Source organism: Dicentrarchus labrax, unplaced genomic scaffold (assembly GCF_905237075.1).
Source record: "Dicentrarchus labrax unplaced genomic scaffold, dlabrax2021, whole genome shotgun sequence".
Taxonomy (NCBI): Eukaryota; Metazoa; Chordata; class Actinopteri; family Moronidae; genus Dicentrarchus; species Dicentrarchus labrax.
Window position 1 is genome coordinate 16,235,611 of NW_026136714.1, and position 27,948 is coordinate 16,263,558.

At 38.6% G+C, this 27,948-nt stretch overlaps 1 protein-coding gene across 1 annotated transcript in view; it reads left to right on the plus strand.

Annotated features, from left to right (window-relative positions):
- The window catches only part of si:dkey-215k6.1 (transmembrane protein 132D), a 244,449-nt gene that overhangs the window by 96,831 nt on the left and 119,670 nt on the right, over nucleotides 1–27,948 (plus strand). The gene's annotated exons all lie outside the window — the stretch shown is intronic.

The window sequence follows — 27,948 nt, forward strand, 5'->3', positions numbered from 1 at the left end:
ATGTGCATTTGAGAACAAACAGCAATTTGGGCCAAAAAAAAATCCCAAATTAGGAAGGAAAACAGTAGGTAGTAAAAAAGCCTCCTTGAGGCCAATGAATTTGCTGCTTGGCTGATGCAAAGTCACTCTGCTTGATCTGTGCCAGCATGAAGTAAAGGCTTGATATAATGCAAGTTAATTGCTTTAGGTCAGAGAGAACAAACCAAACAGAATGCTGACGTGTTTGTGAAATCACCATGTAGAAGAGAAAGCAGGACCACTTCCCTTTCATTCATCAGGATCATGTTTGGCCTGAATGTGGGCTCAGCCAGCGATGGTCTTTTCAGAACTGCCTCCCTAGGTCATCCCTCATCCTGATGGGAGGCAAGGAGCTAAAACTATCATCTTGAATGATACTGAAACTACTCCTTCAAATAATCCATTACCATATTTGTTTGGTGCAGATGTTTGCTGCCGACAGTCTCTGTGCAGATGACATCCATTATTTCTCATAGTACTTCTCCTCACCAAAACAGCCAGAGTTGATAGGAGGATAATGAACAGCAGCTATGGCCATGAGATGCAATTACAGGACAACAATGAATGTTAAAACATAGTTTAAAAGTAACAAAAGTGGAGAAACATTATGAAGCAAAAAAGACTTTGTCATGTCCATTACAAAGCAATATCTAGCTAAAGTTTGCAAACATAAGCCACCATAACTTACTGGTAAAACTAGACCAAGTAACGCTGTAACCCATTAGTAAACTGAAGTGTGTGTATTGTGTATTACTCATGAATTCATTTGTAAGAGTTAGATTGTTCCTTCTTTCAAAAGTAACATAGTCTAACTTTGACACATGCACACAGGCAGAGACATAGGCTACTGACACATACGCAAATATACTCATGCTAACATGCAAAAATCTACAGTATTAATCAATTTGAACATTTAGTCAGTCACACACATACAAATAAACACATACTATGTGTCATATACCATTTTTAAGAGTTCCTATCTGCTAAATTTCCCCTTTTGAGTGAAGGAGGGACAAAACAGTTTTTGCTGTTGGTGTAAAACCAATAACAGAACAGCAGTGTACAACTGTGTGTGTGTCTGTTATTAGACAGAGATGAAGATATAAAGGAAGAGAGAGTGAGAGAAACAGAGAAGTGAGGGACAGAGAGAGACAGTAATGAGTACTCCAGCGGAGAGTGATAAGAGAGACAGAGAGTTGGTCGGCATAATGAGTCCTCCAGCATGGAGGTGGCATGTGGGAGGGATGGAGAGAAAGAAGGGAGGGGAGGGGGTGAACAGCACTATTCCAGCAGCGAGTAGAGAAAGGAACAGCAGCGGATTGGATCACAGCCTGTTTAATGAGTTTTCCAAGGGACAGCTAGTGTGGTAGAAGACATGGAGGGGGGTACACGATGATACAAACTAGTCTTTTAAGGACACTGTATAAAAAATGTGAAATGAGAATTATGGGATGAAAAGGAACAGGACTAGTGAAAGGTCTGAACAGCATCTTTTAAAGTAGTGATGCAAGCCACAAAAAATATGTCTTTATTGACAGACACTTACTGTAATACAGTTCCCAGACATTACTTTTCAGTAACAGTGTGTATAGTTTTGTGACATATTTTTTGTTGCTGAATTTTGAGCCTTTTTTTGTTTTTGTATTAGGCTGCAATTACAGTGGGTATCTGACATATTCCCTCAACTCTCTCAGATTAACTTGTTTTTGTTTGGATTTGGTGGCTTTTTTCAGTGTATTTTTCAGTACATTTGGTTGCATTGATTTCTCTTGGAGTGGCAGAAGCTTTTCAACATTGCTTCAGCACTTTTATCTGTTTGAACGTTCCTCCTGTCTTGTTTTCACAAATGCTCAATAGCAAAAGGTGACATTAAGGTGTTACGACTAACACAAGTATGCCCTGTGCAATCAGACCATCATAGCTGCTAGTTTACTGGTTAATGTACAGTAACAATAGATCAGCATTACATCAATTTGTAATCATATTCCCTTTTGTTTTCCTGCTGAATGGAAATATGTGAATAAATGTTATTAGCAAATCATAATGGATCTTTTTTCTATTTTTTTCAAATTGGCTGAGCTACTTTACAACCTTTCTATGTACCCCATAGAGACTGCAGAAGTACAGACTTGCATATCCCTGGTTGGGAAGCACTGTGTTAGTGTATACTGCCGGTAAATTAAATCATGATAAGTTCCCAATAATGTGCTCAAAACAACCAATAGACTGAACCAAATTTCACCAGGATTGTCTCATTTTCTAAAACCAAAAACTCATGCCATCAAGGCTTTGTCTAAATGGCTGTCTGAAAAGGAATGCTTGTGAATGTGTTTGTGACAATACACTAATTGTGTTGTTCTATAATTGCCTGCAACTGTATGTTAATACTTAATAGAAAAATAATTGGAACAATGTCTGAATTCTGCAATGCTTTCCACTTTGTACTCATATTGCAGTTAAAGCAACCTCTGGGGTTGTTTTTGAGTGTAAATAGGAGCGACTTCCAGGACACCTGTCAGTACTGCGTATGTGTGACTGATGTGTGATTGACAGCAAACATACATACACACAAACTCACTTCCACACACTCTCTTTTTCACATGCAATGTCAGTGTTACAGATAGATGAGACTAAGCTGCCAGGATCCCAGGGGCGCTTTAAGAATTAAACAACGGGGTACGATGCCATAACCTGCTGTGTATATATGTGTGTGTGTCTGTGTTTGCGTATGTGTGTTCGTTCCCAGAAGCTGTCACAGAATGATCAGTAGTGGGAGGTATGAGAGGAGACCCATTGCCAAAATATCTACAGATACTGATGGGCTCCAATGGAGAGGATAGGAGGAGAGGAAACAAACAACAAAAAAACCCTGAACAATATACTGTATGCATATGCATGCACGTACACACATTTTGAACATGTAGACATGCCAAATTACCCAGCCTCCTCTTCTGTCCTCCTCCACTTGTAGAGGAAAGCGGGGAGAAAGTTGAAGAACCAGCATACAGAGAGACAGATAAGCAGCAGATATAAGGATATACACACACATTTACACATGCAGCAAGCCAGACAGATAGACAGCTATCCAATCATCAGCTTCCTAGCCAACCTGTCAGTCAGTTTGTCAGCCATCCAGTCATCCAAACAATCAATCTACCCATCCATCTCTCCAGTCAACCAGACAGTTATCTAACCAACCATCCATTCAACCAGTTAGACACGCAGCCAGAGATGAAGGGCAACCATATTGGTAGACATCCCTATAGCCATAATCAGAAAGCCATGAGACACAGAAGGCACAGAGATTTGAGTGATAGACACCTGAGTCAATGTGGAGTTACATGAGATCTTCAGATAGATAGTCTAATGGGAAAGAGGAAGAGTTGGAGGTAGGTGCTACAAAGGAAGCAAGAAGAAAGGGAGTTTGATAGAAACATGGGGGAAGGAAGAGTGAGGAGGACGATGAGAAAGAATAAGCGGGGGTAGAGGAATGTCTGGAGGGATGGGATGAGTAAGACCTCTCAGCTAAGCTTTCAAATGAACTATTATGAATTTTCTTTCAATATGAATTAGAAGAAGATTTACTTTATTATAAAAAACATGCTAAATATATATTCATGAAATATGTAAAACTTGGGTCTCAAGTGACCTTCAACCCTCACAACTCTGTGAAAATCAACCATTGTTTTACGGTTGAAGGGTTTATCAACAGTAGTTTTGTTCTGTTCAGAATACCACAATTCTCATAACTGCGTATGTTCTTGTTTTAACAATTACAACTCTGTATCCCTGCCTGCCCTAAAGCCCTCCGATAGTGTCCCCTAGCTTGAGCAAAATGTAGTAGCTGGCAAATAAGATTATAGCACCACAATTTATTACAAGTTACTTTTATAACTTTTTTTAACCTACAATAATTGATTAGTTGGCTACCAACATATAATCATGATATGTTTTGCATCATATCATCCCCTTTTAAGTTGATATGGCAGACAGTTATCCATTTACACATCAAGCAGATACAGAGCCACATTTGGATTTATTTGGGGTTGTGTTTCTGGTTAAGTGATGAATTTCAGTCCAATATTCACTCTCCGTTTAGCTCTCTTTTTGTTCTATGCCAACTTGTAAGGGATAGTCCAGCTCTTTAGCTGCTAAATTCTCCACTATGTTCAACAACTAGTGGCTAACTTTGTCTGTCTGCCAAAACAATTAGCTGAAAGAGGCTAAACACCCCATAGAGTTAAGAGGATCTGTAGAATCAGGTAATAATAATCGTTTAACTGTGAGCTGCCTTTTTCACATATATAAGGAATTATGTTACCCCATTTAAAATAAAAATATTGATCAAAGCAGCTTGAAGACGTGAGATAAAATAATCTCAACTCGAAGGTATACTTGTTTATATGAGGTTTTAACCACACCTTGAACTGTAACTTTGTAGAAACATAGTGGTTCAAGATGGAGGACTCCATAGAAGAGGAACCATTCCCTCTATAGATAAAAACACCCCTTTAAAAAAAAACCACAACAATTCTTATATTCTGGTGATTATACACAAATGAAAACATACAAATATTATATTCCATTTCTGACAGGAGATCTTCCTAAAACAGAATCCACTGATGAAGGTAATCACCGTTACCAAAGATAACTGTCATTAACGTTTTCTTAATTTTCTGAAAATAGTGTACTATACATTTATTAGAATAAACAAAATACAGCCAGGATAATGAGTATTTCTTGTGTTTCTATAGCGACCAGTAAACAATAGCAAATAAAAGATCATTTAACAATAGCTTCAACCCACACAAAGTAGGAAAGTAGAGAGAGAGAGAGAGAGAGAGAGAGAGAGACAAACTGTCTTGGTGGTTCAATACAAGCTACAGTATTTTCTGAGTCTGAGAAAGATCCAGTTGCATGGGCAATGCTCCATAGAGGACCCTGAGGTCTGACCTACCAGCAACTGGGGAAAAGTAGGGGGGTAAACTTATTTTACTCTGCTCTACTTTTGCTGCTCTTACTCTTTGCACTTTTTTCAGTATTCTTCCCTCCTCACCTCACCAGAAATCCCTGCTGGTGACAGGGGACAGGGGAGGAGAAGAGGAGGATAAAACCAGGCTCTATCCATCATGGCAAAGCGAAGGGGTGGGGAAGGGGACTTACTGAGTTTGTGCTTCTGATCGAAGACCACTGACTGAAGCTGGGAACAGAGCAGACAGGGAATAGGTGACAGTTTGACATGGAGTTTGTGAACAATCAGTTAGGGCTCTCTCGTGACTTAGTTTCCAGCCAGCACAACCAACTTTAACCAACAGTTTGGACCCTTAACCCTTTTGAACTCTTAAGACTGCTGGGGGCTAGGGTTGTCGAAGTGTCCTTGAGCAAGATGCTGAACTCAGATTGCTTCCAATGGTTGGGCCAACACCTTGCGTGGCGTGAGTGTGTGTGACCGAGAGGCAAATTGTAAAGTGCTTTTGAAAACATAATATATATATATATATATATATATATATATATATATACATTAGTGCTGTCAGTTAAACGCATTATTAACGGCGTTAACGCAAACCCATTTTAACAGGTTTTTTTTTATCGCAAGATTAACGTTCTTTTTGGCCTAGCACACTTTGTAGTTTTATTCATATGCTGTTGCAACAACAAGTAACGTTAGAAAAACTACGAGTGACAAGCAGGTAGGAAAACACATTAGGCTGACTATTGTTGTTTATTATTCACGGAGAAAGTATTTTTCAAGTTCGATTCTGATGTGCTTTGGCATTTATCTGGAGTAAATGGACCCAAAAGATCTGGCAAAACCGACAAAAAAATATCCTCCATCCTCAACTCTTTGCCAGGCTGACCTATAACCTAGTGCTAAACTAAAAGTTTTTAGTTTAGTTTAGCCCCTTACCAAATTGCAGAACACCCCTTAGCATGGAAAACATCGTGTCTCTGACAGTCCAAAAGTCAAACTCAATCCCACAAGGTTCCAAGTTCAAAAAAGTTCAAAATTTGGCAATTGGGACACTTTTAAAAATGTTTTTATTTATAGTACATTTCATGTTGCATTGGTCTAAAAGCAAGTGCATTGGTCTTACCACTTGCAGATGCAGGATCAAATGCTGACAGAGTTTCTTTGCCTCAAATACATGTTTCTTTAACTTTATTCCCTCAAAAAATTGCTGAGTACATACTTGAGCAGCAGCTCTTTTTCACACTTATTTACTTCCAAACATTCCCACCTGGGAGCTGCTCTGTACAACATTAGTCCTCGGCTGTTCTGCAGCTGGCAGACCTAGGTGCCTCAGCATCACTGTTGAGGAGAAGAGTCTCGTTTCACTTAGTTTCACTCACTTTCCTCTGCCCAGACTTTCCTGCTCAGGAGTCATCAAGAGCATATGACCCTCTAGCCAGCAGCTCAGTTCTCTCGCCATTAGGCTTCCGCCACCTCTATTTGTCATTTTGATGTTAACTCCATATTGCAGTGTAGATGAGTCAGCCATGGCAAATAAATTCAGAGAGCCCATTGAATGAGCTTCTAAAGTCTACAATGAATGTTTTTGTTGAATGAGTTCCAAAGAGCTGACTCTTGAAGCGGAAACAAGCTTTCCGTCGGTGGCGCGTTGAATTAGTAGACTTAGTCAGGGCAGGAGGGAGGAGAGGAGGGAGGCGGAGCTGTTATCACATCGCAGCACCTGGACCACAGACAGACAGGACGGGACAGAGACGTCTGTCAAACACACAGAGTCAGAGACACACACACACACACACACACACACACACACACACACACACAGACACTAAGCAAAACTCAAGCAGTAGAGTATACAAAGACAACTGAACTGTATTTGTTTATCCATTTCTCTTCTGCTCTAAAAGGTCATTGTGGCTGTCTTCGTTTCTTTTTCTCTCTTAATTCCTCTCCTTGTCTTTTTCTGTCTGTCCCTTCCCTATAATTTCTCCCTTTTTTGTCATACAGCATGTTACTCCTCTTAATTTGGTGCCTTGTCTGCTTTCTCTGTCTCTCGACATCGTCTGTCTACAGTATATAATTTATTTAGCATGTGTTGTCCATGCATGATATACGTAGCTTTGTTTTGTTTTTTTGTCAAGATTGTTTTTGTTTAGTTTGTGTGTGTCCATGTTTCCTCAAATTCTGTTGACCATTTGTAAGTTTCAAATTACAGTTTCAAGTTTGTTAAAGGTTTACCATTCGTCAGTGTATCAGTTTAAAGTAGTTCTTGTTTCTCAAAATTAAGGCCACATTTCTCATCTGCCTTTTTTTTTTGCTACAAAAAGAAAGCAAGTTAAGTTGTTTGCAGCAAGAACATTCACATTTTTCAAAGCAGATGGAGTCTGAGGAGAACTGAGGTGGAACGCCAACTTGCTTTTAACCAACTAAAGACGTATAAGCGTAAATCACACAAATCTACTGCTGTATATACTGTATGTTCTGAACTTAAAGCGTCTATAAGGAACTTTCACTGTGTGTTGATTCGAGTGGCCCCCGTGGATAAAAGCAGAAGTGCTTGTACCACTTTGTTTCATTGATATTAAAGGGAATCCAACTGATCCCAACCCAGTGGCAGGCATTAAGAATACCTCTATAGAAACAGGCAATGTTCTTGCTGATTGTTTGTTTATCTAGGTCATATAAAGACATCAGTATTAAACTGAGATCGTTTCATAACCAGTTGAAAACTGTTTTAATATCAGTAGTGATTGATCACGCCACCTAAATAATGCATATCAGTTTACCCACATATAGCTATTTGAAGGTCTTTTTCATTTTTTCCTGTTGTTTTGTATCTCATTGTCATTCCTTGTGTCGAGTGTTTCCTATGTTTACCTCACAATTCATGCTATTCTTCTCTCAGCCTCTTTTAGACCTATTCTTTTTTCTCTCTTTGAAATGCCTAAAACCACATTCAACCACATACACATGCATGCAAAAAGAATTTGTAATATGAAAGAAGCCATTATGAACAGCACAATCGCTGCCACATGCCAGGCAGCGCTCTGTGTGTGTGCGTAAGCGTGATTTTACATCTTACAAGTGTTATTGAAGCAGAGAAGAAAGAATCAGATTGAAGCTTTTTAAAGTGCACCTCTGCTGAGGTTTTTAATTGCGATGACAGTAATGGCACCCCAAGGTGCTGCATCTCTCGCCCAGCAGGTGACTGTTTTAACCTTTTAGGTCTGCTTAAGATTAGCAGTACAATGTTAGCATACTGAAATCTGCATTCCCGAGCTCCTTTCACATTTTGTTTGCTCACTGGTTTTTGTGAAGGTTAAAATTTGAAAGTCTTCACAGACTGATTGATTTCAGATAGATTACCCTGCAATCTGCTTAGGGGCACCTGTACGATTGTCTGTTTTACTACTCATCCTCTTTCCTTGGCCAGCATACAGCACTTAAGTAAAAGTATTAATGCTACACTGTGAAAATACTCCACTACAAGTAAAAGTTCTGCATTCAAAACCTACTTAAGCAAAAGTATGTAAGTATTATCAACAAAATACACTTAATTCTTCAGTATATCAGAAAACATCACACTCAAAATCACCAAATTTGGAGATACATGGTTTTCACTGGACAGGAAGGGTATGAGAATTTGTAATCTGAAAAGTAACTAAAGCTGTCAGACAAATGTAGTGGAGTAAAATGTACAATATATGCCTCTGAGATGTAGTGGAGTAGAAAGTATAAAGATTCATAAAATCAAAATAGTACATTGAAAAAGTACATTGAATTTGTACTTGAGTACAGTAGTTTCTTTTTTGTTTAGTTTTTTCTGATTTAAATGTTTAAGTATACTGATTGAATAATTGTTTTGCTGAGATCACAGACTGTTTTCAATTTTGACATTCAAGATCTGAGATAGAGTAGCTAAAATACAGAATGTTTCACACACGTTCTCCTTTTCACAGAATGCACGTTGCTTATTGTCACCTGACTTTGAATGAAAACATTAAATGTTGAACTGCTCCTAATCGCAGAAGAATGGCAATGTTCCAAACACTGTCTGCTTGACACTTCATTAACACATGAAGGTCATGTAATTTGCAAGTCTATACTGATTTCTAAATCAATTTTGAAATGTTAATTATGCTTTGGAAAATGTTGAATGTTGGGTGGGTGAAGCAAAAATGTGACGCGTTCCATCAAAATGAGTCGGATGTCGCAGCGGCCCGTTTGTGTAGAAACATGTTTTTACAAGAAAATACAATTTTGGGCTATTTTCAGTTTTTACATGTTTCTAATTAAATAAAGTCTCAGCTTTCATACCATGTCAAAATTAATGTAAAATACAAAGGATAAATATAGCTAGCATAAATAAAACGAAACAGGTGTCAGAGTTCAAAACACCGGCTAGCGTGTTTGTGTCATCTACGTCATCTGTCAACTGTCAGTTTAGATCGACATGGACACAGAGACAGATTGACAGATTGACAGCCTAGACAAAATTAATTTTCGCGACGACGAAATTGCTCGACTTTTAAATTCAATTCCTGTAAGACATGCTACGACAACTGGATCGACCTTATTACGGACTATTTCACTGCACCGGCAGCTGAGAGTGAGAGTGACAGCGGCTCGACCTCCGAGTCTGACTCGGATTTTGCGCTACCGACACCGGCCGGCTCCGATCGTGATGGCGAAGAAAGTGAGTGTGACGGAGGCCAGGAGGAAGATATTCCACTCGTGGCTGACCCGATGGTAGCATACAATGTCTCTGATTATAATTATGTAAAGCAGTAAAGCAGTAAAGTTTATTTATTTGAATATAAACTGTCTATAAATGTCTTTCAATTCATTTGGAATATGGCGGAATGTTGATTGCTGTCTTTAGAGCCCCTTTTCTCAAAAACAAGGTTTGGTGACAGTCAACCTTTGGAAGAGCGAGTCTCATACAATTTTTGGAGTAGAAAAATAATTTTGGTATCGCCATAAAGCTGAGACTTTCCTCTTTACAGCCATGAAGAAAACTCAAAATGTGTTTCTGGGTCAAAGTGACTCAAAATGATGGAGCAGGTCACAAATGTTTCTTCTATTGGCTACTGTTCATTTTTTTCAGTGCACATATACTGTATGTTGACCATTGTGGTTGTGTGAATATGTGCAGTCACTTCTTGTCAATTTTAAGTTTTAGGTTTTCCAAAATTCAGTTCCCTAACCAGACTCAACAAAGTGTGTGTTTGTGTGTGTAAAAATGTCCTGACATCTCACAGACCAACTGAGACTAATACAACTTCACATGTACCCTAAGTTCCTGCATCCACTTCACCTGTTTATCTGTGTGTACATGAATGAATGGGTGTGGGAGTGTGTGAGCTGTTTGCCTGACAGCACACTTCTCTCTGGACAACAAACTGATATGACATGTATTGTTGTTCCATTCACTCCCAGAAACATACCTCAGACTCCAGTGGCTGCCCTCTTATCCTTTGAATCTCTGCTCCCAGCTGTGGTTGTTGATCAAACTTGTTTGCTGGTCTTGTCGACATGTTTATTTGTTTGTTCTGTCTGCCAACTGGTACCTTGTTTACCGTTCTTTGAGCCCACGAGAGCTGTGTTTTTCTTGTTGAGCTAAGAAAATGTATGTGTGTTTGTGTGTGTGTGCAAATGTGTATGTACCTGTGGATGCCAGTTTATTGCATGTATCCATTTAAATGTATAAGTGCAATTGAACTAGTCAGAATGGACGTGTGTGTGTGTGATTTGTAGACCTTTCAATGGTATCCTTTAGTTGATAAATACCAATCAAATTACTCACACACACACAAATACAAACAAACTCTCCCACCATGACTAGCCAATCCCCTCACTTAGAAGGAATTAGGTACTTTTGGGCCTCCTCCACTCATAATAAATGAGAGGCTGAAGTCTTGGACTCTTAAATTTGTATCTTTTCAACCAAATGAGCTGCATGGAGTGTTATTGCTCTGTTGAGTAAGCGGTTCTCATCCACATGTGGCCTATATTGTCCTAATATTTTCCCTGGTGTTAGCACTGTTTCCGCCAAAATCCGTCTCTTGTTCATTATCAATGTTTGTGACTCCCCAAAGTTCCTCTTGATAAAAGCGGCACAACCCTAACTGGTAGTTTAGGGTTTCAGTGACAGATTGTTGTGCTAGCAAGTCAACATTACAAAGAAAAAAGGAAAACTTTTATATTAAAAATGATGTATTAAGCATTAGGTTAAGAGGACTAAGAGAGCTGGTAACATTTTTCAATAGCTGTAATTACTTTATTATCATTTATTTTATCAGAATGCATTATTACCAACAATAATTTAAGCTGACCTCAGTCACTGTTCTGTATGTAGGACTGTTGTTATTAAGCTACATTTTACATTAACACGGCGTAAAGGGGTAAGGGGGCATAACTTTTGCTTTTTGGGTTTTAACTTTTCTCAAGATTTATAAACCTTAAACCTGACTAGAGAGGCAGTTTTTCCACCTACTGTCAGAGCAGCAGCAGAGGGAAGCCCCGGTGTTCTTTGGATATTGTTGGCGACCTGCTAAGGCCACAACTGCACTTTTCCATTTAGTCCAGCCAAATTCACCCACACTGCTTTTCACCACCATCTCATATTTGTAGATTAAATCTGGATACACAACAGAGATAAAACTGCCAACTTTTGATAGCGACCTTTTAAACCAAGTCTTTGATAACAGAAAGCCTGTTTTAATTGTTGGTTATTTTTTCACTCTCAGCAGTAGCTGCCTTCCTCCTCCTTCCGTTACAAAATAAAGTTTCAAACTGTCCTATAATACTGGAAAGCAAAACAACCAAACAAAAGACAACACATATTAAGAATGTAACCATGTAAGTACCATGGTAATTAAGAGGAATTTGCTTTAATTTGGGTCAGATTTGATCTAATGGTAAAAGTGCTCCTTTAGCATTCCAGTCTCTGCCTGCTGAAAGTGATCTATGGTGGAGTAGCTGGTTGCTACACTGCTAATCTGGGACCTCAGCCCAGAGGACTAGCTTGAAGCTACTACAGCAGCCAACAACCCACCACTATTGTCTGTGTCTTTGTTTACAGAGAAATATGTCGTTCTAATCCCATGTGTGGTGGGAAGTAGAGTGGGCGGTTTGATTCTGTGTGCGAGGGTTTTTATTTGAAATGGATCCAGTATCCAAACATCAAACTGTACAGATTACATTATCAGTGTCCTGCTTAAAAATGTGTACAGAGGTAGCAGTTGTAAAAGTCCCACGCTTTTGCTGCATGCATACTGAACTGCTGACAACAAAGAAAGGGTCAGTAATAAGTTGTTGTTAATTTGCTATACGATAAATGCTTTGTGTGCCAGCTATAAAACATTGAAGAAAGAATTACTGTACCTGCAGTGCAAATGTAGGACCCAGACTCAGACTTTTATTGAGGTACATCAAGCTTAATCATTTCTGAAATAAAAACAACTGTACTTATGCAGCCCATTTACAGCTTTATGTCAATAATTTGTTAATCAACTCCTGCTGATTTTCAATTTTCATGGCAGTGCCTCCAGGCAACATCTAATCTTGAAATTAATCAGCGAGGTTTGTAAGTTGTACATTCAAACATAGTTCTTTCATAACCTTGAATATACTTGATTTAGCATTTGAAGGACCTTACTGGTATAATTTGCATTTTTTCACAATTTTTCACCATAACATTAACCAAAGTCAGCGATATGGTTACTGTAGATCTTCGCCTCCATCCATTAATTCATTCATCCATTCATCAATTTTCTATACCCCCTAATTCTTTTAGAAGTTGTGGGAGGCTGTGACCCATGCCACCACATATTGGATGAAAAGCCATCCAGTCCATCACACGGCTAACACACCTAGACAAGGATTCTAATTCATCTAAGTTGAATAAACCAGAGCATTCAGAAGAAATCCATGCATATTTAGGGAAAGCATGCCAATTCCACACAGAAAGGCTGCAGGCAACCTTGAAATCTTAGCCTACCTAAACACCATTCACTGCATTTACTATCTATTGCAACAGGAATGTGAATGTTCAGTGAGGTAGGTTTATAGCTTTTAATGCTGACAGTACCTACGCAAACCAAATTGGGAAAATGTCCAGTTATAAAGACGTCAAAATTAGAAATCCCAAATTAGAAATCCATACAGTACTAGCCACTGAAGCTTTCAGACAAGAGTTGCTTGCGTCACTGCGTGAAGACATCAGGGGCATAATCAAGTCAGAGATTAGAAGTGTACTGGAAACAGAGCTAGTGGCTTTAGAACTGACATAATGGCCATAAGGACTGAGTACAATCCTATTGGAGCTTGGTGGCTACAGAGCTAGGCACACTAAAAAGCACAACTGGGGAGATGGAAGGAGTCATCATGCACGGATGATATTGTTACTCTACAGCATGAGGTGGCGCATCTCCAAACTTAGTCAGAATCACTACAGAATAAGTGTGAAGACTTAGAATCGAGGTCAAGGAGGAATAACATCAGGATTGTGGGAGTGCTGGAGAGCCAAGGCAGCTCCACCGCTGTGTCAGCGTTGCTCCCGAAAGCGTTTAATCTAACGGAGCCACCAGTGTTGGACAGGTCCCACCGCAAACTACTACCGCCACCCAGGCAGGGAGACCAAGCACGCATCATTGTGGCTGACATGCACTAGTTCCACGATTGTGCCAACATGCTTCGCCTTACCAGGGAAAGCAACGGATCAAAATGGACAGGATGCCTGAGCTTTAGCCACAAGGAGTCACTTAAAACATACCTTAGAGTTCAGATTATCTCATATGCACCTCACAAGAAAAAAGAATGAAACAGGAGCCTCACAGAACTAATTTAGCAGATAGCAGATATTGATACCAGACTAGCCCAGGACTCTACATGTGGACTTCTTAAAGAGCGGCTGATGCTACTAACAGAATTTGATAACCTGTTATTTAAAGCAAAGCAATCACATTACAAAACACGGTGAAAAGGCATGAAAGTAGCACATAGCGCAATTCCTGAAATGGGCATTTCACCTGACTCAACTTCCACACATCCCCAAATTATAATCTATCAATTCAAGTCATATTATACCAAACTGTATACTGTTAAAATTCAAACATTTGTAGATGGTCTAGAATTGCCTAAATTGAATACACAAGACCAAACCATCCTTGACGCCTCTATAACAAATGAAGAAATAGTACACAGCCGTAAGTTCCATGCAGAGTGGCAAGGCACCCAGCCCAGACAGATTCCCTACTGAATTTTACAGATCCTTCTCATTTAAAATGGCACCCTTTCAGCGCCCACTGTTTAAGGAATTCATCTTTGAAGGAAAGTTACCTCCCACTACGACCCAGGCAAGTATATTGGGCTTGCTGAAAAAGGACAAGGATCCCCTAGACGGTGGATCCTACAGTCCCATCAACCTCTTATGTTGCGACTAAAAAGGTTATTATACGTCACCTTGAATTGGTGATCCCTAACATTATTGATCCTGTTCAAACAGGCTTCATACCAGGGAGGCAGTCATTATACAATATGCGACGACTGTTCAACATACTTTACTCCTCCCTCTCAACTTTCTCTCCCTTGGTTGAGTGGAATTATTTATTCATGGTACTGGATAGAATTGGGTTTGGCCCCATTTTTAGGTTGTTGATTAAAATTTTGTATACCTCACCAACAGCTTCAGTACACACATATTGTATCAGGACCACTTATTTTGCACTAAACAGGGGGACTTCACAGGGATGCTGCCTATCACTGTTTCTATTTGATCTAGCCATTCAACCACTGGCCATAGACTTAAGAATGCAACAGAGCATTGCAGGTGTCATCAGAAACCAAATAACGCACAAGGTATCACTCTATGCAGACAATCTCTTATTGTATATATCCAACAGAATCAATTCCCAACCTCCAACCATTCAAACTTGAATGTCAATGCTTTACTTACCTTGGTATAAATGTTACACGGGTGTAGAAGGACCCATATGACCACAACTTCAAACTGCTATGAGAACACACTTAACAGGACTTTCAGTGATCAGTTCAGTGCTCCCTATTGGCCAAACAGGTACGGTCAAAATTACAATACTACTATGATTATTATATTTATTCAAAATGATTCCCATCCTTCTAACTAAGCCCTGGTTCAAACAAGTGAATAACCATATCACCACCTTCATTTGGAGCAATTCCACCCCACGAATCAAAAGAAATTTGCTTAGAGATGCCAAAGTGCATGGGGGGGTTGCCTAATTTATTATTTTACTACTGGCCAACCGATATATCTAAATTGAATTACTGGATCTCAATGTATACAAACAAGCAAGGACCAATATGGGTTTCCATGAAACTTGAATCAAATTTTTCACCTTCATCACTTTCTATGCTAAGTTGTGCCCTACCTATCAGTTTCAGTTCAAAACCCAGCCCAGCTTCTTAAAATATTTATGTATGATGGATAATTCAGGAAACATTTTTACTTTAACCAGAAAAATATGTTACTCCCATTGGTAGACAAACACTTATTCCCGCCATCTCAAATTGACACTGCGTTCAAAATATGGCATAGAAAAGGCTTGATATTCTTTGGTGATCTCTTTGTGGAAGGAACATTTGCTTCATTTGAGACACTGCAGAAAGATCACAGTATCCCCAAATAACTTTTTATACTTTTGATACTTACAGGTGTGTAGTTTTACTAAGAAACATTTCTCATTTCCCTCCTCACCGCCTAAAAATGCATACGATACTATACTGGAAGTTGGACCTATATGTGAAAAGGAGGATATCTAAAATCTATAAAACAGTACAGGATATCATCCCTCCATCATGGGATAATACAAAACTGGCATGGTAGGAGGACTGGAGGTTGTACTCATTCAATTTAAAATCCTACATTAATTACATCATTCTAACTATTATCTGGTACCAACTCTGAGTGCCTGAGATGTTACCACAGTTCTGCTACACTCAGTCACATGTTCTGTTTGTGTAATTCCTTAGATAGCTTAGGAGGATTTTTTTAAGCAATCTCTTATATTTGTGGTAGGACAGTAGATCCTAGCCCCATAATTGCTGTTTTTGGGGTGTCTGTGTCAGAGGGGCAATTTAATTTTCTGCAGACGAATGCTATAGCATTTGCAATGCTGCTGGCCTAATTCTAATTGGCTAATTCTTCTGCACTGGAAGTCAGTGAAACCTCCTTTGTTTAAATGCTGGGTTAAATAAATACTTTCTATGATTCCACTGGAGAAGTTGAGATACAATCATAATAGCTCTTGTGAGAGGTTCATTAAAACCTGGGCACCAATATAGAATTTGTCAAAAGCATACCCTTCACCTGACACTAACTTAATTTTCCTAATGCACATGGATGCATAATCTTATAAAATTATGTCTCTGTTGTAAACAATCGATGTAAATGTAAATAATTATCTACATCCTCATTTATGTATCTGTTTTTGTTTCCCCCTTTGTACTACCCTCTGTTGTTTATGCTTCTTTTGTTTTGTCTCTTTTGTATCTGCTGAAGCCTTGGGGGAGGGGTTGCACTGCTAATATTTGATATTGTTCTGTAAACTGAATATCTATAAATAAAATGTGAAAATATTTGATCTAATGGTGAAATAAACAGGATATACTGTATTTCTAATTTAGTTAAAACTGTAGTCATTGTTAGTGGGGAGCTTATTGCTCCACAGCTATGCTTAACTGCAACCTTAGGATAATAGTCTGGAGTTACTGTACTTTAAGCTGTATTGACTTCCATACCTTTCACAGTACAGTACATCATCCTCTTAATAGTCATACATTATCAAATCCATGCTGACTCTCTTAGCATAATGCTGTGTCCTGGGCCATGCAGCTCAGAATTCAATCTAAAGCTTAACGTTTGCTCAGCTATGTAATGACGTTTTGCTCTCTTCATAGATGCTGGAAATAATGCAAATAATGTTTTTACAACAGATTTAATACCTTGGAATTAATTAATTGGAATGAACTATTCGTGTCACTCTATATGGTTACCAAGTAATTACAACAACATTAGCAGATCTCTGGCAAAACAAAAACATAAAGTATCAGTCAGAAAATTAGTTCTAGAAAGTCTGACGACTTAACAGCTGGCTAAATGATTTTCACTGACTATCATCCAGATCAAGCTCCTGCAGATTATGGTGTTTTTAAAATCATCTTTAGTACTATGCAGGAGAGATGTAGGAGGACAAAATTAGTATGAGTATAGTATGAGTCTATAATGCCTACCCCTGCAGGGCTGCTGGTGCCTAGGCCTATTCTGAGAAGCAGTGCAAAGACCACGTCTGGAGCAGAAGGCAACTGATGGAATTTTGCCACTCAAGCATAATTAACACACAAGTGAGGCCAACATATGCGCACACAGGCATGTATATGCACCCATACATTGAGTAAAGAGGCATGTAGTGTCACATGTTTACTTCATGTAGTGTGTGCTGAATCAAACACACATATAAACACAAGCAGACACTCACACACATCCCTGTTTTCCAGCAGCTTTCATCATTATTACACAATAGTCATTTTGCAGTAAACTTATATAACTGGGGAGCCAGATGCTCAGGGAGAGAGAGATAGTGTGTCTTTAGAGAAAGACAGCCAAAAAGACAGCAGTTGTGTGTGTGTGTGTGTGTGTGTGTGTGTGTGTGTGTGTGTTTGTTATGTGGGTGGGTGGCTCTCTTTATTATAGAAGGTCATTGTGTTTGTGATGTAGGAAAAAATCTAACTGAAGGTGTAATTTTTGAAGGTTTATATTGGTGGCATGTATAGTCACCCAGTGGCCCAAATAAGTCTTTATTATGATAAAACATTTTATAACATTCCATAAGGTGCTATTATCACCATGGTGATTTAGAAAAGCAAGAACATGATATTGGTGTTGTTGAGCTTGCCATAGTAATACAATCAGAAAATCCATCCTCAGTGACAAAGACAGCAAGTCCTCAAAAAGTGTTTTGCAAACAACAGTCGTCATTTAGCACACATTTTAACCATTTTTCCAAATGATGGGTAAGAAAAACATACACAGATAAATGCATTTCCTGATAAATATCAGGAGTTGGGCACACCAAGATAAACAGTCAGTGGTGCAGATTTTCCAGTTAGGTGGGAGAAACCATTGCAGAAGAGCAGGGTGCAATGAGATGACAATAAACTAGAAGAGCACCAGTCAAACTTCAAATGAACAATGTAGATTCAATGTAAATCAAAAACACACATAAAAACATTTGAATGGAAATACATTCATTGCCATTAGAGATTTCTGATGTGATGTCCATACTGACCATTGGCAGTGCCATAAACACATTTGATCTGCAATTCTATGGTTAAACAACCAGTGTGTATTTAGTGTGTAGGATTTAGAAGCATCTAGAAGTGTAGTTTCACATTGGAACTCTCACTATCTAGAGCCAGTATTGGTTGGTCTGTTCTAGGCTACTGTAGAAACATGTCAGAAAAGCAACCTCCAGTGTCTGTAGATATAAAAGGCTTATTCTGAGGTAACTCAAACATATTGACTCTTATTTTAAGGTGATTAATAAAAAAATATTATAAATATTATATTCCATTTCAGCCAATAAATCCTCCTAAATGTTACTCACTGGACCTTTAAGGGTAGGTGTCAAAATTACTTTATTGATACTTAGGAAACGTGAAACAAACAGTGGTCTTCTTTGTCAAATTCAGCTTGCCTTCATGCTACATTATCCTAAGAATTTTTTAGTTGCCTTTGTTCCACACAGACAAGAGTTATAATTCCGCTGGATCTGTAATTAGGAATTTGAATACAGTCTGAACAAAGTCTCAACAAAGGTAATAGAATGAGAAAGGCTGTTAATCAGGTTAGTCTTGCTGCTACTGACAGTGGCTGCTCAGGAAAAGCTTTTTGTGTGATATTATATTTGTGTTATAAGAGAAAATGAGAGTGACAGAGAACAATGTCCAGGACAAAAGATGAGAGTGTAAGACAGCTTTAAAGAAAGTAGAGATAAAAAAGTCAACATAAGAGCAACAGAGGGACAAAAAAATGAAAGACAGGATAAAAAGACAACAAAGGAAGAGAGACCACAGGAAAGAACTAGTGAATAAAAGGCCCTCGACAGAAAGGAGTGAGAGCGGGAGGGAAATTCAAAGTAAAAAACGGAGAAAAAGATTGTGGGTAGCATGATATAACAGATGTTATCACAGAGAGACGGTTTTGACCTGTGACCGACACAACAGGGCAGTTTTATATCCTTCTTTTAAATGTTTAACAACTGTTTATTATAACTTTCCAAACTTATAGCTCCCCATCTGTTTCACCGTGTCTTAAAATACAATCCCACCTGTTTATTCTAAAATTTCAAAACCCTTGGCTGTCCATCTGTCCATCGGTCCATCTGTCCATTACTCCAACTTAAGAAAAATGCATACATTCAAGGATTTAGTGATGCACTAAATTCTGAACCCTAAAGGAACACAAACATTTGGTAAAAGTATGACCTGTTCCCGCAAGGCAATCAAACAGCAATGTGAACACAAATAGAATGTATTATAATAATAATGTATTCGTCTTCTAAAATTGTTTTATATAACTTAGTGTACCTAAACCTTCTTTATACAACTGTATTTCCCTTTTCTTTTGTTATTTAATCTGAGCATACATTATGGATTTTACATTAAAAAAAGGTGAGAAGTGAAAATAAATCAAATTTGATTCATCTTTCATAACAGCCTTGATGTAACAATAATCTGATGAGCCAATAATTATGCACAATCACAGGTGGAGAACTTATTGTTATAACACCAACTTTGCAACTTGTTAAGACCTTGTAACTAAACTAAAATTACTGTCTCAACTTTTCAATTTGTTGACAGCTTGTCACTTGTAAAAAGTTAACCCTGCCTCTTCTCAGTGTTACGATCACAACAACAGATTGTTTTGCCTCTGCCTCTCAAAAAGCAAGAAAAGCAGAAAACAAGATTTTAATGATCTGACAGTTGACTCATTTAAATGCCACTCATGTCCAATGGAGGCAGCCTCTCCAGAATGTGTCGAGGAATATGCAGGTGGTGTGATGAATTTTGTTGAACATCTGTCTGCGTCTCTAAAGAAGTGCTGCCATTTTACTTATTGTTGCCAATGCTGATTCTTTAAGTCATGAATTATCAATGAGGGTAGCGATTTAAACTATAGGCAATCTTTTAAATGACAAATAATATTTTCCATGTGAAATCACATTTTTCTTACTGTACTTGCATTAGATAGAGCCTCCTCTCAGCCGAACAACAGATTGTAACCATCAACCAAAACACAGGTATTTACTACATAATACCAGTGAGAACTGCTGCTGTGCTTTGGCTTCTACATTAGCTGGAACCTCATCTAGGTTTTCTCTCTGATCAGTCATCGGAAGGTACAAGACACAGAGGTAACTGAGTGTTACCTTAGTTTAAATATATTGTGGTGTCAAAATTTAGACCTACACTTCTGTAATTGCATGTAAGAATTGTTGGACATGTTCATGAAAATTATGGTAGCCTTCTACAGTGCCTCTTACAGTATCCTTCCAACATATCCTCCCCCAAAACATCTGTTCCAGCAGCAACTACAGATGAACAATATGTCTTCTTTTACTTTTGTCTCTTAGACACATCTGCTGCTGTACATGCAACAACATTTTCTGACACATAGCATATGGCTCCAGGTCTGCTCTTTTGTTTTGAGAAGAATGCCTTTTGGGTTAGCATTTACATTTTGCATTTACATTTTAGGCATTTAGCTGACACTTTGATCCAAAGTGGCATGGAAATGAGTGCAACTGTAGAATAAGATTAAATTCCTTGAACATTACAAGAAACCAATAGTATTGAGTGCAAAGCTCAGAGCTATGGATCACTGTAAAACTAGAATAATAGTATTAGTGAAGAAAGAACAAGCTCACAAGAGAGAAAAAATAGTTTTTTTCATGTATCTATCAAAACCAGAGGAACTGTAGTTTCATGTGTATTATGCATTGACATTCATACGAGAGATTCCTGCTTTCTATTTTGAAACGGATGGCTTGAGAGTGAAATTAACCTCTTGAAAGATGTCCTCTGAGATTAATTTAGTTAATGGGAGAAGCGAGTGCTTTAAGAGAATGTTTTTGCTCTAGAAAAGGACCAGAAACAGAAATGGCTATTTGTGGTGTTGTATTCTAATAAAAACAGTCATTACCGCACTTTTGATACACTGAAAGACCTCAACGTAAACGAAAACGTCTTTTCCAAGGATATTTTTAAGATCTCTATAACCTTTACCTACATCATAACTGCAAGAACATAGTAATATTTTTGGGCTGTAGTTCTTCACAATAGGTGGAATCGCAAACATGAATGTGTTACGTGAATCTTAAATTCCCCATTTAGATTCAGAATTCAGATTGTTGCTGAGAAACTTGCAAGAGTGGCAGTTTCTTCCAACAACAGATGTTGGAACAGATGAAAAGTGAGATGAAAAAAAGAAAGGGGAAAACAAAAACCCAAACTGACACCAGGGAAGGTGAGGGTCGAGCAGCAGGAGCATCCTGTTTGAGACTTTTAGGAAATTCTGCCTTAATTTTAAGAATTACAAACACAAACATGCCACAGGTATGAAAAAACAAATTATAATGACCATATTTTCAGTTGTTCATAGTAGTGATACAATGACAGTACCCTTCAGATTGATTTTAGTTATCTACGTCTTATCATTGTTGACAGCAACTAATTTACTGCTGAGTCTACTGGAGGTTCTGTGAGTCAGATTTAATCAGGAGATGCCCTTGTGATACCACCAGTGAGATACCTGAGATATAACACAACCCATCTTTCCTCTCACATCCAAGACAGGTTACTACCTGGAGCATCTTTGTACATACGTACATCCTTTGTAGCTCTACATTAGCTGCCATCATAGATTAGAGCACACAAAGCTTGTAATGTCATCTTCTGCAGATTGGGAATTAGTTTGGAGCTTTGCTGTAGGTCTTTATATATTTTTTTGCTTTCTCCTTTCAACTTCGATAAACTTGAAAATATTACTTCTAATCTGCTGCAGAATCACTCATGAAAAACTGATAAAGTGAAAAGAACATCAAAATAATTCATACAAAAGGAGCACATAAACCTTGAGGGCCTAAGATCTACTTTTCTCTCCTAAAACGTTTATCAACTTGATGCTTGTCATGTTTAAGCCTTGGTAGACTTACTAAGCCCGCTGAGTTGTGTGCTTACTGAAGAGATCTGTCAGTTGTTAGCCTTTTAAAGCCCACAGGCTCTAAACACAGACTTTTCAAGTAACAAAGGCTTATGCTATAATGGGAGGTTCCCTGATGTCTATACATTTACCACACAGCAGGAATTTGCAGAGAGGCTACGTTGGTGTAGAGACAAAACCTTTTACAGGATATAATAATGTATTTAAAGAACCTAAAAAGAATGATTGTAGGCGTCAACATTGGCTCTGGAACAGCCTCCAAAAGGAGCAACATCAGTTCACATCTTTAAAAAGCTTTTCTTAATTGTAAAACATTGTTGGTTGTATACTTACTTCTCCTTGTCCTCTTATCTCTTTATTTCCCCTTTTTCTCTCTTTAAAGCACTTTCAAGTTCCGTTTTTACAAAGTGCTATTTGACCAAAGTGTGCTCGCTCGCTACCAGTCAAATCATGTGCATGACCAAAGATGTAGAAAGTGGATTTTCATGGGGAAATAATGAATTAAATAAATAAACTGTGCTATAAAAGAATAAACTAGAACCTTGCCTTGTTGTGCCACAAACCTTTACTCTGCCATGGACACTTCACGCCACCAGCATTTTAGCATGTATGTGTGTCTGATGTCATTCAGTCTCTAGATTGTAATTCCTCTACATTTCATTCCTCACCCTGTTTTCCTCATGTTCACTCCTCTTCCCCTCTTCCCTCTATGCCTGTGTCTCTGTCTCTCCCTTCCCTTCTCTGTCTGTCTCTCTCTGCTGAGTGTAAATCTGTCCTAATATCAGCAGATGCTCTTCAAGGAAACCCAGAGTTACGACTAACACCGCAGTGATTTACTCACACACACATTCACACATGTGACTCTGCATGACCTTGGGTTGGTACTGATCCTGGTCCTTCTGGGTAAGAAAGAAATAGTGTGTGGGTGTGTATTGATGATTCCCAATAGGTGTGTGTCAGATCTCCTGACAATTACACAATCACCTATAATAAAAGTGTTCCTATTTTAATTGCTTTGGATAAAACCAGGTGAAGATGTGGAAAGATTAGTTAATGGATAAGGTTAGCTGTAAAGGGAATTAATTGGACTTAGTGATTCTTCTTTGTGGAACAACAATCTGTTATCCTTTTCTCACACATATTTCTGGTTTTCCTGGGTCACTAATCCTGTGTGGAAAGGCTAAGCTATAAATATGCATTGCTTCATTCACATTCCTCTCGTTCATCCTCTCCATTCAACTGTTTGCTTTGTTTTGTCAGCTTTAGTTTTTTGGTGATAAATAAGGTCAATAAAGATGTGGGTTAACTATGTATTTGGTAATTCTTACAAGGAGATTGGCAGGCATTTTTTAAAATTGTGGTTATTTTCCCTTAAATTGATGAGACCTATTCCACATCTCTTCCACAAATTGCCATTCTTTGACAAACAGTGTCTCTTACCATAATCACCCAGCAGCTAAAGATGGAGTCTTTTCAGAACGTCTCTTGAAAAAAAAGCCAAAATGCAGCAGAGGTGCAATCTGCATAAGTGAGGTAAAGGGACGCTCTGGGGCATATAAAAAAATCAGTCAAAAATAAAAAGAAGATAGAAAGACAATGACAGCAGCACATTTTGCATTTCAACTTGCAATTGTGATTTAAAAGAGCTAAGGAATACTTTATTCACAGCGTAGCTTTTTGGCACGATGCCCTGTTGCTCTTTTCCTCCACTGACTCTTTATTTTTCCACTTGGAAAACTAGTGTTGAAGTGCCTATAAACAAGGCACTGCTCCAGAAAAAAAGGAAAAGAAAATCAATTGTAATGCTCCGTGAGTTACTCAATGACCAGCAGGAGCAGACTGTAGCTGTGAAAGTGTGTAATGTATGAGTGTCACCCAGGGAACAAGTGAGAAATAGCTGGCCAGTTAATGTCCCTGGTGTAAATAACGTTTTAAGCGTATTTCACTGAAATTCTAGGAGACTCATAGATTTATTGTGTAAATAAGGCACTCTTTTTATTTCGGAAGGAAAGTTTATGAAACAATCAGTCGTCCAATTTGAAGACAGGGCAGCATCACTGACATTAAAAATCAAACAAAGGTTGATTAAAAACCTGAAGATGAATAAGGCTAAGTGTGAGAGAGAGTATAGGGAGAAGTTTTGCTTGTCTTCTTGCATTACCAGACAGACAGAAAAAGAAAGACACACAGACACTTGTCAGGCTCTGTTGCTGTACATGAATCTGACAGAAGCAGCTTAGGGACGCAGCCTTGTCCATCATCCTGCTTGTTGACAGACATGCACACACACCGACGTCCTGACAGACACACCATGGGACAACAGTGTCGCTGTGTTTTCTTATATATGACTCTGTGTGTGTGTGTGTGTGTGTGTGTGTGTGTGTGTGTGTGTTCATCATCCAGGCATGCAAAATCAATCAACCTTTTCATTCAAACATCATCTTTGAATTTTAGGGGTAAACTGACAACCGCTAAAAGCCACAGACTCACTTGTGATTGAAAGCCCCAATCTATTTTCACTCTGTATTCTTCTGACTGAACCAACATTTGAACACTTGTTTTTGACTTCAGGGTTTTAAACCCATCTCAGCATATTGTGATAAATTTACAGGGATCTAAGATTGTTTACAGAATGCCAAAGAAAAGTCTTTCATCTTGGTGATAAATCTCTGTTTTAGCAAAGCAAGCAAGCAAAAAAGTTACTTGTGTTTGCATTTACGCTGGCCAAAGAAGTTTGAAAAGATACATATTGTACAAAACTTCTTATACAGTAGGTCATTGTGTTTTTGCCTTCATCTAGGCAAGTAAATCTACTTGAACCTAGTATAGAAAACTTGTGGTCGTGGTTAAAGCAGCATTAACTAGTTTTCCACAATAGCAGACATGTTCGGCATAGTATGGCTCTGTAAAGTTATAATCGCTGATGCCTACCTGCGAACAGGTGCAACACATCCAACAGACACATGAGGATTACCTTGAAATTGTGTTTCTGCAAATCCAACATTGAATCAATTAGGCTCCTTCTAGTACTGTTTAGTCTCCACCAACTCCTGAGAAAAATATCTGGCTCTTTAGCTGCTAATTGCTCCACTATGCTCAGCTAGTCACTAACCTCTTCTGTCTGCTGTTTTGTGCAGCATTTTGCTGAAAACAGCTGCCTGCCTTGGCTGGAAACGAGGTTGATGAGAGCAGTGAGAGTTAACTGAAACAGTAAAGTTGCAGGCAATAAAACCAAAATAATGAGCTGAAAGACACTAAAATGCTCCGTAGAGTTGAGGGGAGCTGCAGTGACTGGAGTCCAGTTATAAGGCTCTGGAGGTTCATCTCAGCGACCAACTCCTTCCACATTAAGCATAGTTATTTTATATGACCCCCTCACAGCAAAGCTTGTGAGGAAAATGCAGGGTTTATTAAGCGTTGGATGAAACTTGCAGTGACGCTGCAAGAAAGAAGCACGGGTGACATCTGAAGGAAACGCCCCAATGTTATTGTCTCGTCCACTGTTATTTATACTTTTCTGAAAGGGTCCAATTTAAATACCCTACAATTGCACAGAAAATAGGTATGTTCTGCCGGGTTTGAGATAGATTGTTGGCAGTGGTTGTCACTCTTCAGACTATGCCCGTAGTAATTATTGGCAGTCAGTCTTGAAATGTTCGCTGACAGGCCTCTACTTTCTGTAATAGTTGTTGCTTTGAGCTAATGTGGATTGCAGTTTTACACCTGTCACAACTTGGGTTCTGGTCTTGTTGTACTATAGGAATGTATCTCCTGAATTTTAAGACTTTGGTCAAGAAAGTGTATTATTTGATATTACATTAACCAGAGCAAGGTTTGTGCTCTCACCTGAAGGATTTTTCATGGAGGTGTTTTATAATTATCATTATTTTTACCTTTCCAGTATGTTTTATTTATGATTTGTCTTTGCCGCAACCTAGTCATCTAAATGTCTCTTGAGTTGAATATTTCTCAGCCAGTGCTCAGGCATACATATCTTTTCTTAATTGTCATTCTTTAATTCATATTATATCAGCTGGTTTGGTTTTTTTTTGGGGGGGGTTTTTTTTTTTCCTCTCCTAACTCATTGCTTTGCGTTTCCTTTGAAGTGGATTATCTTCTTCTGGTTGAGGAGCAGGAAAGACATGGAGAATAGGATGAGAGAAAGAGAAAGAAACAGAGGAAGCAGAACAATGGATGGGAGTTTTCTAGAGAATTAATTTTATGTAACATTCAGCTGCTGAATAATAAAAGAGGAGTTTTTAGGGGACCACCCGTTATTTTATGCTGTACTACTGCACACACACAAACGTGGTATTTTACTTGGGAACATGAGCACACACCAGACTCAAATAACATGCACAGAGCCTTACTTGCAAAACAGTACTTTTTTGAATCTTCACACTGCCTTTCCCCTCATTTTCCCCTAACCATAGCACAAAAACAACACAACAACGGTCAACCAGGGAGCATTTTTTCCTCCTTATATATACCAAGAAAAATTAGTTCAGAGTGAAACAGAAAGAAGTTGGTTTTCAAGTTTTCAGGGACGTTCCCTTGTGCCAAACACGAAAAAGCTTCTTGTTTAGATTATAATACAGCAGACGCACACACGTACACACAGGTGCATATATACATAAACACTCACAAACATACAGAATGCATGGCACGGGACCGCCTTGACATATTTGCAGGCAGCGTTTTGGCAAGACATGAAGCGAGACAAATACAAGAAAGTAATAATGAGAAAGGAGACAAAGAGGATTGGCAGTTTTTTTCCACCCTCTTTTGTGTAGGGGAAAAAGTTTATTAGAGAGTACGTCTGTGTTTGTATTTGCATAGTTGTTTGGCAGAGACTATTGTATGTGTGTTAATAAGAAACGCAGTAAACAAGCTTGCGTGCGTGTGTGCATGAACCTATAAAGTGTGTTAATAAACTGAGGGAGGGTCTCGTCAAGGTGATAAATAGAACAAAACACACCGGGACGGATTAGAGAGGGAGAGGGAGAGAAAGAAAATAAAGAGATTAACCATAGAATGCCTTGAGATTGAAGGATGGAGGAGGGGCTTAGGGAGGGATGAAGTAAGGTATATAGGGAAGAAAGAGAGGGAGGAAGGAATGGAAGGAAATCGCAGAGGGATGGATGAAAGGAAGAAAAAAGTTTTAGGAAGAGGTGAGGGAAAGAGATGAAAGAGGAGACCTGGTAAGAAAAAAAAGGAGAGAGAGCGACGAGGGAATGTCGAGGAAGGGAAAGAAAGAGGACATCTGGAAGGGAAGGAGGGCAAGAATATGGAAGATGGGAAGGAAAGCAAGGGGTGTGACATCTAATAGAAAACTGAAGGAAATATAGGGAGAGTTGGAGCCAAGAGAAATGGAGGAGGAAATCATCCAAAATAAAGGAAAACCTGTGTGAAAAAGGAGAGGAGGTTAGGAAAAGAGCGGATAAACAAGGAAGAGAGGTCTGGAAGAGACAGTAGATAATGAAGAGGGGATGAGGAAGGCAAAGATGAATGTTGTTAATCTAACTGGAGAGAGGAGAAAGGGAAATTAGGAATGAGGGATGGCAAAAAAGTGAGTGACAGGAAGAAGATTTAATGTCAGTTTGTGCAAAATACTGAGGAGAGAGAGATAGAGTAAGGGAAAGAAGAATAAATATTTAAAAGGAAAAAGGGGTGAAGGAGGTGCTGATGAGAGGAA